We start from the raw sequence: 11734 nt of genomic DNA on the forward strand, positions 1-11734 counted from the left end.
CACCCAACCAATTCTATACACTTAGCACTGAGACTTCCTCCACTGATCTCAGATTCTAGGCTCGTCAAGCATCTAGCATACCCCCTCCCCTGACAGTGGCCATCACAGCCCAGCTTTGGTCGGCTGGCTCACGCAGTGGCTCCCCGCCTCCTGTGGGATAGTCCTAGTCCCCACGACCCCTGCAGGGGGCACTCCAGGGCTTCTGACACCAGAGTTCTGGCACTTTGCGCTTGTATGTTGCCCCTTTGTGTTTAATTCATCACTCATCATTGTGATGCTTCTCTTGTTTTTGAAGACAGCTTTGCGAGTCACAGTTTTTTGAATGCTAGTCTAGCCGTGATAACGGCATGAGTTTGAAGCAGGGCAGGCTCCAAACAGGAATCTAAAACCCCATCCCAAGTGGAGTCCCAGCCAGTTTTTTCCTATGTCTACCTTTTCAAATAGTTGACGTCTCTACGTATATCTGAATCCTGCTTTTTTGATGTGTGGCTTTGTTATTATTATGGGCTGGTTGATTTATTATAGTCGTTTTTGAGAGCCTGCTAGGTGTCCAGCACTGTGCTGTGCCCTTTATCAAGATTCTTTCATTTAATCCTTCCCACATAGAATCTTCACTTTATTTTCCTGGTGAGAAATTAGAGACTCGGAGGGTAAGCCAGAGAATAGCAGGCAGGGGTGGCAGGGCAAGATCAACTCCGGACTCTGTGACTCCGGGTCTGGCCTTCCTGCCCCCCTACCGTCTGCCCTTTCATTCGCTCCCTTGCTCACTGAATGCTGACAGCGTGCTAGGCTCTGTGCCTTGTATTTTCAGGCATGATGGTGCTGATTCACCATCGGGATAGTGGAGTCCTGGAATCAATGAGAACGCCCGGGCAGAGCCTAGGTCCCCTGAATTGGAAGAGGGGTCAGGAGATGCCTTTCATCCCTGGACTATTGTGCAAATTAATTTAATGTTCTCTCGAGCCTGGGTCATGCTTTGGTGGAGTTCAGCACAGTGTCTGCACGGAATCATAACAAGGTCCGTATTTGATTTTCAGCAAATATTGACTAAGGTCCCACAGAGAGCTCTCAGAGTGAAATTAGAGGGGCTGCATCACTAATGACGGGATCTGTACACACAATTTCTCAAGTGAGACTCATGAAGGTTTACCTGCTGCTGTTGCTGAGGGCACGCCTGGCACAGCGGTGGGACTTCTCACGCATAGCAGGGAGGTCTTGCCCTGCCGCTATCTGGCAAGTGCGTGCTTACCAAGCACCTTACCTTATAACCTGGGGGTGGGGGGCAGGCTGCAAGCACCCCTACTTTACACAGAAGGAAACAAAAGTCCAGCACTGATGCGAGTTTTAGCTAAAGTCATAGAGTTAGGTCCTGCCAGGCCAATCCTTGTCTCCTTGTCACTGATCTCTTGGTCAGTGGCATTTCTGACTCGTCTGAGCAGACCGCTTGGGTTTGAGAGGGTTCTCAGCCGAGGGGCCAGCCTGTCTTCAGGGAGGGGCCAGGGCTCTGCGGTTGGCCAGGACAGTGTTGGGCCACAACTAGAAATCCAGTACCCCCAGAACTCTGTTGCGAGTGAGAGTGGGAGGAGGGCTGTCAGGGCCCGTGTGCAGGCTGGTGGGTTTCTGGGGAGGACTGGAAATGCAATTCCATCTCTGGCTTCTGAAATAGAGTATGAGGCCAAAGCAGGTTTTGAGGTTAACTGAAGTGTGCTCATTGTCACCAATTAAAGAGAAGAAAGAAGATTCCTCAGCTAAATGAACTTTCCCTCTGGGCAGGTGGCAAAGATGGTGCTTTTGCTGATGTCCAGGTACTCATGCCTCAGGAGCTCAGGAGAGCCCTGGGGACCCGGGGGTCTCAGCTCTACTCGAGGTGTAGGTGGGAGCCTTCGGGGCTTGTCCAAAGATGGCTTTGCTGATGGGTGTCCTGGCTCAGGCCTACATGGGAAGCTCTGGGCTGAGCCTTAACCATTTGGGGGCCAGTGCTCATATAGCAGGCACGCTGCAGAGGCGTGCCTAGACAGACAGTGGGCTGAATGCATTTTCAAATCAGACCGGCCTGGGCATAAATCTATTTCTGCCACTTACTAGCTCTGTGACTTTGGGCAAGTTCCTTAACCTCTCTGACTCCTCATCTCCTCACTGTAAAATGGAAGCCATCCTGGTGTAACTTCAAAGATTAACTGAGAAGATAAATGTGAAATTCTGAGCCTCGTGTCCAACACAGAGGACATTCCCAACGAACACCGTGGTTGGTGTCACTGCGTTCACTCACTGGCTCCTGTGAAGGTTTGTATCCTGGCGTGACTATCGCATCTTTCCCTTTGTTTGCCTGGGAGGGGGCATTGTCTCTCTATGGAGCCTGCCGTCTTTTTGCTGAGGACTTCTGGGGAGAGATTCACTCTTAAAACTGTACTTTGGGGGGGGGTCCCCATTGGCTTGGCCCATTTCCTTCCCACTGTCAGGAAGCAGGACTCTCTGAACAGGCACCCCTCCGGCTTGCTGACGGCTTATGTTATTTGTGGAGGCCGTTTTTCCTTATTAGTTGCCATTATAAGATACTGAAAGGAGGCATGTGCTGGGAAGTGTTGGCACATATTAACCAGTGTCTGTGTGCTCGTGCCCTGCAATGCCTCGTGTCCGTGACTGTGTGTAGCAACGGCCAAACCATTTTGAAGATCCCACGGGAAGCAGACATGGTGGGGCTTCAAAGTTCTTGTCGGGCAAATTTGCCCAGGGGTCATCCGTGGGCAAGCATGACTAGCAAAGGGCTTCTGAAGTTGGAGAGGCAGGGCGGCAGAGGAAGCAGCCGGACACTGCTCAGCTCTCCAGAGCAGCGAGTTCTGACTGTGTCTCATGAGCCAGCGCACCTGGGGCTTGACTCTGACACCAACAGATGACACATTTCAGCATGGCTGCCTGGTGCTAAGTCAGATAAAGGGCCATCTTTTGGCCACGGGAAAGATGTTAGTGAAGCCAACGTGGTTAAGCCAAAGCAGGCTGGGTAGAGATTAGACAAATAGGAAAACTTCTCCTCATGGCTGTGGCTTCTAAGTCCATGGGATTCCTGAGAAGAGGAGAGGGGTCCCTTAGGCAGGTCAACAGCTCTACCAGGTCATACCCCCATCCCACCCTATCCCACCCTATCCCATCCCACCCTATCCCATCCCATCCCATCCCATCCCATCCCATCCCATCCCATCCCATCCCATCCACGAGGGGAATGATTCTCTGTTTTGCAAAACACACTCTTCAGGTCTGGTCACACACATTTAGTAAAAATAGGAGCTGCTCCATAATGCTCGTTTAATTGAAATTGAATGAATGAATGGATCTGAGGTTAGTCAATCCATTCATTCCACAAACAGACTGAATGTTACTCATGACATAAAAGCCCGGCTGCCGAAGGCTCCCAGAACCCCACGCTGTGTGCAGGAAGGCCAAGGCAAAGCTTTCTGACATGTTCCCAGGCCTTGGGCAGCTGCCTGTCTGGGGCTGGCAAAGTCATTGAGGAGCTCCTGAAATCTACAGGGCACACAGGCATTTATGCTGCTGCTACTTTCTTGGGGTGATGGCTGTTGTATTATATTGGGTATGCTCCCTGGCTGAGATTGCTGCCAGCAGGCGGCTGGAGCCCTCAGTGAAATAGAACCAGCACAAATGAGGACAGAGACACTCTCCGGGAGGGATGAGACTGAAACGTCTGTCTGGGAGAAGGGTGGCCTGGCAGCTGGGAGCTCCAGGAAGGGGCCAGAGCCACATCCTTTCTTAGCCGACTTTAACGATAAGCCCTGGGCAGCGGGGTTGGGCTTCAGGGCAGGGCTATGGGGCTTGGTGCTCTGTACTGCCCAGACCTTCCTAAACTTCTATGTGGAACCACAGGACAGATGTGAGTGGACTGGTCAGAGACCTCCTGGAAGGACAAGCTGAGCCCTTATGGAGACGGAAGGTGGCCATTTAAAGCTGAAAGGCCACCTGTCATTTAATAAGTAAAATCGTCTACCATCTATTGGGTATTGCTGCATGCGAGGCTTAAGCACCTCATATGCATTGTCTCATTTAATTCTTTCAGTGACCCTATGAAGTAGACATAGTTACTATCCCCATTTCACAGATGAGGACACTGAGTCATAAGGAGGTTTAGGAGTGGCGGAGCCAGGGGCCTTCAGTCCACATCTGTTGACTCTGCAAACTGTGTGCAGAACCTGGGACATTCGGTTGCCTGGAGGAGCCTATTCTCTTCCTCCCTCCCCCCAGTGCAGAGTGGGGAGGGGGCGGCAGGGATGGGGCAGGGACTGTAAGGCTCTCACAACCAACCGTCCACAAGTTTGCAGACTTGTTCAGAATGGGGATTCATCCTGTGTTTTGCCTTCCCACCCTGCACTTCAGTGGGGTTCTCGAAGCAAAATGTGAGCAAGGCAGCAGATCTCTGGGGGGCCTTGGTTAAAAGCCCTCTCAACCAGAATCTCTAGGGGGGCGGCCAAGGAATCAGCCGTTTCAACAAGCTCCTCGGGCAGGAGGAGATACTCATAATACATATATGTGACAAAGGACTTGCCAACCAGAATATATAAAGAATTCCTACAAATCAAGGAAAGGAACAACAATTCAAGAAGAAGACAAGTGAAAGATTTTGACAGGCACTTCACCAAAGAAGATATGCAAATGGCCATCAAAAGACTGACAATACCGAGCATTAGTGAAAATGCGGAGCAACTGGAACTCTCCCGCATTCTGAGTTCCAACGTAAAATGATACGATCATGTGGAAAACGGTTAGCATTTTCTCTTAAAGCTGACCGTGTGCGTGCCTTCTGACCCATCGCTTGCACTCGTGGGCGTATATCCAGAAAAATGAATGACTTGTAGGCACCAAAAGATAGCAACAAGAATGTTCATAGAAGCTTTACTCAAAATAGTCCCACACTGCAAAACCACCCAGACGCTTACTGACAGGTGAATGAATCAACAAAGTGAGAACAACCACATGTTGAAACGTTGCTCAGAAATAAAACAGAAAATAGCTATGGACACGTACGTCAGCACAGGTGTCTCAAAAACATTATGCTGGACACACACACACAAACTACTTAAATGAAGTTCAAACACTGACAGCTATAGAAGTTAGAATAGTGGTTCCTTGGTGGGGGGGTCCGTGAGAGGAGACAGGATGGAAATCCCCAGTGCTAGAAATGTTCTGTATCTCGGCCTGGGAGGTGGTTACGCAGTGTATATGTAAGTTAAAAATTAATTGAGTCGGACATTTCAGATACTTTCCTGGATGTATGTTATACTTCAAAAAATGAAAAACCATGGGGCGCCTGGGTGGCACAGCGGTTAAGCATCTGCCTTCGGCTCAGGGCGTGATCCCGGCGATCTGGGATCGAGCCCCACATCAGGCTCTTCTTCTATGAGCCTGCTTCTTCCTCTCCCACTCCCCCTGCTTGTGTTCCCTCTCTCGCTGGCTGTCTCTATCTCTGTCGAATAAATAAATAAAATCTTAAAAAAAAAATGAAAAACCAAAATTCTAGTCAAAGACATGGTCTTATGGCCTCTCCCTGCACCCCTGTGGCTCTCCCCAGCCCCACCCTGAGTCCCTGGGGCTCTCCTCTGAGATCCCAGGGGCGTGCCAGATAGCCCCCTCTCCATTCCCCAGGCAGAACTCCTGGGAGTCCCCCACAGCCTCAGTTTTGGCTATTGGTCTGTCAGTGTGACCAGGTCCTCGAGGGACGAGAAAATGCTGTTCCAAATCACTGTCCTGGGAACTCCAAAAAATCGAGGGCTTCCAGAGAGGCCTCTGTCTTGCTAGCGATGCCGGCCCCAGTCTGCCAGGCTCCATGCTCCTTGCATGCTCTTCAGAGCGGGGGGCCAATGCCCTGCCGTTTAGTCCTCCTCTCCTACCGACCGCGTGAGTTCAGCGTGTTCCTCTGGGGTTGCCTTCCACTCCCTCCTGTAGGCAGCAGGCAGTGGCGAGAGCACTTGGCCTGGTCTCTGAGCCTTCCAGTCCATGGTCATTCTCTTCCAGGCAGTGGGACATCCGCAAACAGTCTGTACCCTGCGGGGCCAGCACTCATCCTGAAGTGGCACCCACTGTCCCTTTGTCTGACCTCAGTTTACTGACTCCATGGGGGTGGTCAGGATGAGAATGAGAGGACCCATTTTTAGACAAAGAAATTGAGACCCAAGGATGTGACAGCCCAAGGTCATACAGCTGTTTAGTGACAGAGTGGAACCAGGTGGGAAAACCTCCCAGTACCTCCCAGACTGAGGCATCCTGTGTTCTACAGGAACACGACCTCTAGGTCCCCTCCAGAGTCAGGAAGGAAGGTTCTCCCAGCGCCTCCCCATTCGATCATCTTGGGGCCCGAGTGGGAGCCGGAGCTGCTGCTTCGTGGAAGGAACCAGTGAAGACTGACAGCTGCTCCGTGGAGAATCAGAGCCAGCTAGAGAACCTTTGGAAGGAGAGGAGGGCAAGTCAGACGGAGAACAAATCTGATTTTCTCCGTCTTGGGGAATCTTGCAGTTTCGTCTGAAATGGACTCTGGCCATTTCCCAGGAGTCAGAGCTGGAAGAAACTGCAGAGCCCCGGTGGTGGCAGACAGAGCTGGGTCTGGTGGTGTTGGCAGAGCACACTTCCCAGGGGGCTCTGCCCAGTGCCAAGAACCAGGCCCCAAGATCTCCCCCTCCCCGGGCTGGTTCCATTGTAGGTGTGAATTACTAGAGCGCTCGGGCGGGGAAATGCTCTTCCTTCATCCGCGTGATGGCAGGACAACTCCAGGAAGTGGGGATTCTTGCCCCCACTTTACAGATGGGAGAGTTGAGGCCTGCAGAGGCATAGAGACTCCTCCAAGGCCTCTCATGAAATGTCTGCTTGGAGTTAGCGGTTGTTTTCCTTTAAGGCTGATGGAGTGGGGAGACAAGCCTTCTCTCCTATCATGCCAGAGCCTGAGCAGAGGGAACGTTCCACTGCGTTCTGTGCCTCTCTTCCCACGTGCTCTGGGATCTTGCTTGTCTCCCTGAACATTGAGTCGGGAGCTGAGCTAGTGTTCTCAGACTTTCGTATGTAGCATCAGATTGGGGAGTAGAACTTCTTTTCTTCCTTTGTGGTTGAGGGTGGGGTTGGGGCTCTGGAAAGTAGCTCTGCCTTCTGATGGGGAACCCACAGGGAGAAAGACACCCTGAGGGCAGCGGGCCTGGGGGTGGGGCAAGGTGATATCTGGTCTGGTCTGAGCCCACCATCCCCACTCTGTGAGCAGCCCCCATGAACCTCCCACCCTGCCCAGGGCTCCCCCACCTCAGCAGTTCCTGACCGGGGCCTCTTCCCTTCTTCCCAAAGACTACCGTGCCGCAGAGCCACAGGGGGCTGGCTGGTAGCTGGGCAGAGGCTGACCTCAGAGCTGGACTGGGCAGAGCGTGTCTTACTCAGCTGTGCCCCCGTCAGGGATGCATGCATGCTGTGTGCTCAGCAAACACTTACGGGGAGAAGGCATGAACGTTAGCCGAGCACTCACTCAGTACTTCGTGTTTCTATTAAGCTTCATTCTCAGTCTCTGTACCTTGTGAGCCGCTCACTTCCCCCAGTTTGGAGTTGGAGAAACTGAGGCTCAGAAAGGTTAAGTGACTGCCCAAGTCATCACTGTTTGGTGGGGAAACGGAGATGCAAAACAGCTGTCCCCTGTGCTCTGTGTGCGGCGCTGGGCTTGTCACTCAGGAGCTCGGTCGTTCCTGCCTCTCCACAGCACACCTGCTGCTTCTGCCCGAGGGGCCAGTTGTCACCAGGGTACTGGGCGTCTGCCATTTCTGTCCACTTCCCCTTCCCTCCTTACCTCCCAATCACTGTGTTTCAGGGGAGCCTGAACCCATAACCAGGCTCACGTCATGTGGCACATGACCAACGCCCGGCCGATCAGCATCCTGGCCAGTGATGGGTCCAGAGGTGGTCAGGTGGCCTAGGCTGGCCCAGTGAGAACCAGTCCTGAGCGTTAGTGGGTACTGCTGCAGGGAACGTGGGTGGGGAGCTGCTGGGGACCCCTGCCAGGGCAGGGGTTCTTCACTTTGGTGAATGCGTAGGACTGTAGTTCGGCATAATTGGTTTCCAATGTTTTTATTTTATTTCATGCATATATGCATTATTTTATAAAATAAATTTTACATTTTGACTTTATGTATTTATATATTTTATTTACCCATTCATTTTAATTATATATATGTTACAAATGTAAAAATATTATTCCGAGGAGTCCATAGGCTTCACCAGACTGGCATAAAAGTGGTTCTTGAGAACTCCTGCCTGAGGGCGCCCGGGTGGCTCAGTTGGTTGTGCCCCTGCCTTCGGCTGGGGTCATGATCTCCGGGTCCTGGGATTGAGCCGCACATCGGGCTCCCTGCTCAGCGGGGAGCCTGCTTCTCCCTGTGCCCCTCCCCCTGCTCGTGCTCGCTCTGTCTCTGTGAAATAAATAAACAATATCTTAACAAATAAGCCCCACCTAGGGAGATGCTAGTTGAGAGCTAGTCTCCCAGGAGGAAGGCAAAGCCGACAGATGAGAAGGGATAATGTCCTGATCACTGAGCCCTGGATCCAGCAATGCCCGAAGCCACCCCTGGACTTTTCCATCAGTGAGTCACTAACTCCTCCCTTTTGTCAACTAAACCAGTTTGAATCAGGTCTTGTTACTTATAACCACAGGGCCCTGACTGACAGAATAGTGTGTGGGGGGTGTCAGTGGTGGGCCGCTCTCAGTGGAGCACAGAGAGGAGGATGTGATTCCTGTCCCCAGGGACCTCACAGTCTCCAGGGCATTTGGCTTAGGCCAAGGGAGCCCCCCTGAGACGTGGCAGGTGGATACCTCTACTCTCCCAAGGCCCCGTCTATGGGGAGGGAGGTCCTGTGGAGCTCTGGGCATGGGGGGTGGGCTCCAGAGGAGACCATCCGGTTCGTGAACCTTCTATGTGGGTTGGCTGCTTCACCAGTCTCCAACTCCCACAGTCATGTCTGTCTGTGGGGTCCCTCTAGCTGCAATCTCAGCCCACTTCTTCAGAGCCACTGGGGGTGGGGACAATGGGCAGTCCCAGTCTGAGTTACCTCTGGTGTCTCCTGAGCCGGGAAGCCCATCATTTGTAGGGGCCTCTATGTGGCCTTTGTGTTGGGTCTCCCTGCTGCTGTTCCCCACCGGACACTAGTCATGGGGCCACGGGTGTACATGGGAGAGAACAGATAACTCCTGCCCTTGTGGGGTTATGATCTAATGGGGGAACAGTATGAACAAGGGACAGCATACCTAAAGAAAATAATTCAGATCCCCCTAGGGTGTACTATGAAGGAAATAATCAGGGTTCATGTGACAGAGAATAATGGTAGTAGTGGGAAGGCTCATTTACGCAAAGAAGTTAGAGTAAACCTTTCTGGGAAGATGACATTTCAGCTGAGACCGCATGGAGAGAAAAAGTCTGGGAAGAAAGTTCCAAGCAGATAGAACAGCACGTGTCAAGGTCCTGAGGTGGACTTAAGCTTGGAGATTTTGTGGCATGGAAAGATCAGTATGGCTGGGCCATGTGAATGAGGAGGACGGGAGAGACGAAGTGGTGAGGAAGCGGGGATTGGGTCCCATCAGGTCTCGTAAGTCATATTATGGAGAATACATTTCATTCTTACCATGATAGAAACCCACAGTAGGGTTTTAAGCTGGGGGTCATAGTTTGACCTGACTTTATGAAAGATCCCCGTGGCTGCTGTGTGGAGCTTGGACCGTTGCAGTCGCCCCCACTCTGGGTGTCCTGCCCTCAGGAAGGGTAAGGATGACTTGGAGCCTGGGATGGTAAGGATGCTCCTGGAGAGGAGAGAACAGATGGTAGCTGCATCCCTGTTCCACTCTCATCCCTCTTTCCTTCCCGCCATCCCTCCGCCCCGGTCCTCAACACCTGCACTGCCCTTGAGCACCTTCTGTGGGCCTGCCCCGGGCTGGATGCTGGACCACAGCCAGAGCCACCCGTGCGGGAGCCCCGTGCTGCCCGTGAGCATCAGGATGACTGACGCCTGGCCCCAGGCAGTGGATTTCTTCAGCTCAACTCTCCTGCTAGTCGCACAACAGCAGATTTCTTCAGCTCAACTCTCCTGCTAGTCGCACAACGTGCTGTCGGAGGGAGCCACTGTTGAAATCACAATGCTGCAGCCATGGTAATAGCCCTCCTCAATCAGCAATCAAGGTCCTAGGCTCAATTTGGGTAGCAGCTTTATGTGGTAGTTTAATTCATTGTACACCAATTTCGGTTGTGCATTAATTACAGGCGGCTGAATAGTAATTAACTAATCACCATGTCACTCCTTCCCCGTTAGGAACAACCTCATTAATTCCAGTCTGCGAGGCTGCTGGTGTCTTTTGCCACCCCCCACCGCCCCCCACAACCCCAAACTCTCTCCCTCTCTCTTTTTGGCTGCTCTTGACTTATAATCAAATATGAAATTCATGCATTTTTTAATAAGTTCTCGGCTGTTTTTGCCACTGAAAAATTCATGGCATTACGCAGTCCCTTTAAATAATGTTTATTCATTATACATTTCTTATCTACATGTTTGGTGCTGTCTGCTCCTACCAGCAAGCTGTGGCACTGTCTTGGAGGGCGTTGGGGCCAGTCTGGGGTCGTCCTGGGTAATGGGGGAAGGTCTGCCCCGGAGGCATGGGTGGTTTCCCGGCAAGCACAGCGTTTGGGTGAGTACCATTTGCCCCCCTGGCGTTTTCCTGAGGCTGCTCTCTGCCGTGTGCTCTGTCTTTCCTACGCGTTCGTCATTCCCTACCTCCAAACCCTCGCGGGTGCCATGCCCTCCTCTCCTCTGCTCATCTTATCTCCCTCCATTCTGCTTGACTGTAGGCCCAGATCAAAGGCCCCTTCTTCCAAGATGCCCTCCCCACCCTGCACACACTGGTCTTCCGCAGGCTGTGGGCGTTGTTGTTGGAAGGCTGTTGACGCTCTTACCGCAAATCTGCATTGCAGTCCCGCTCGTTTCCAGACCCTAGAGGAAGGCCCTTCAGTGGGGCCGAGTGATGGGAGCGCCCACAACCATTGCTTTCTTTGGTCTGAGCGAACTCTCGTGAGGTAGCCTTGCAAGGGTTCCAACTCCATTTCAGAGACGAGAACGCGGCAGGAAGAAAGGTTTGTCCAAAGTCACAACCAGTAAGTGGATGAAGGAGAACAGCGGTCCAGGTACCCTGATTTTCAGGCAACAGAAGTTATCACCCAGTGTCCCTGGACGGCCACTCTTCTTGAGACACGAGACCCCTGCCTGAGGTCAAGGGGATCTTCCTCCTGTTTCCATCTGGTCAGTGGGCTCTGGCTCCCAAATGCCCACAGCTTACCCCTGCTCCTGCCGGGCACTGAGGTCTGCTGCTCCCTCTGCCTAGCTTTTTGCTTTCTCAGCTCCAGGTCTTCATTTAGTCCCAACTTAAATGCCACCTCCTTTGAGAAGCCCTCCCTGACCATTCCTCCTAAAGGGTTCCCCAGTCAATCTGCTCCATATCACTCAGGCTTATTCTTTATCTGACATTGTCTTGCTCCTTTACTTATTTCGTTGTCTGCGGTCTGTCTTCCCTACAAGCACATAAGCCACACCAGGGAGGAGCCATGTCTTCCTTCTTGACTGCTGTATCCTCAAGACCTGTAAGAGTCTCTGTGCCCAGATTCCCCGGGTGGCTTACGGCTGCCAAAGTCCAAACTCCTCAGTGGGACCCACGGAGAACATGCTGTCT

Source organism: Ursus arctos, unplaced genomic scaffold (genome assembly GCF_023065955.2).
Source record: "Ursus arctos isolate Adak ecotype North America unplaced genomic scaffold, UrsArc2.0 scaffold_19, whole genome shotgun sequence".
NCBI lineage: Eukaryota > Metazoa > Chordata > Mammalia > Carnivora > Ursidae > Ursus > Ursus arctos.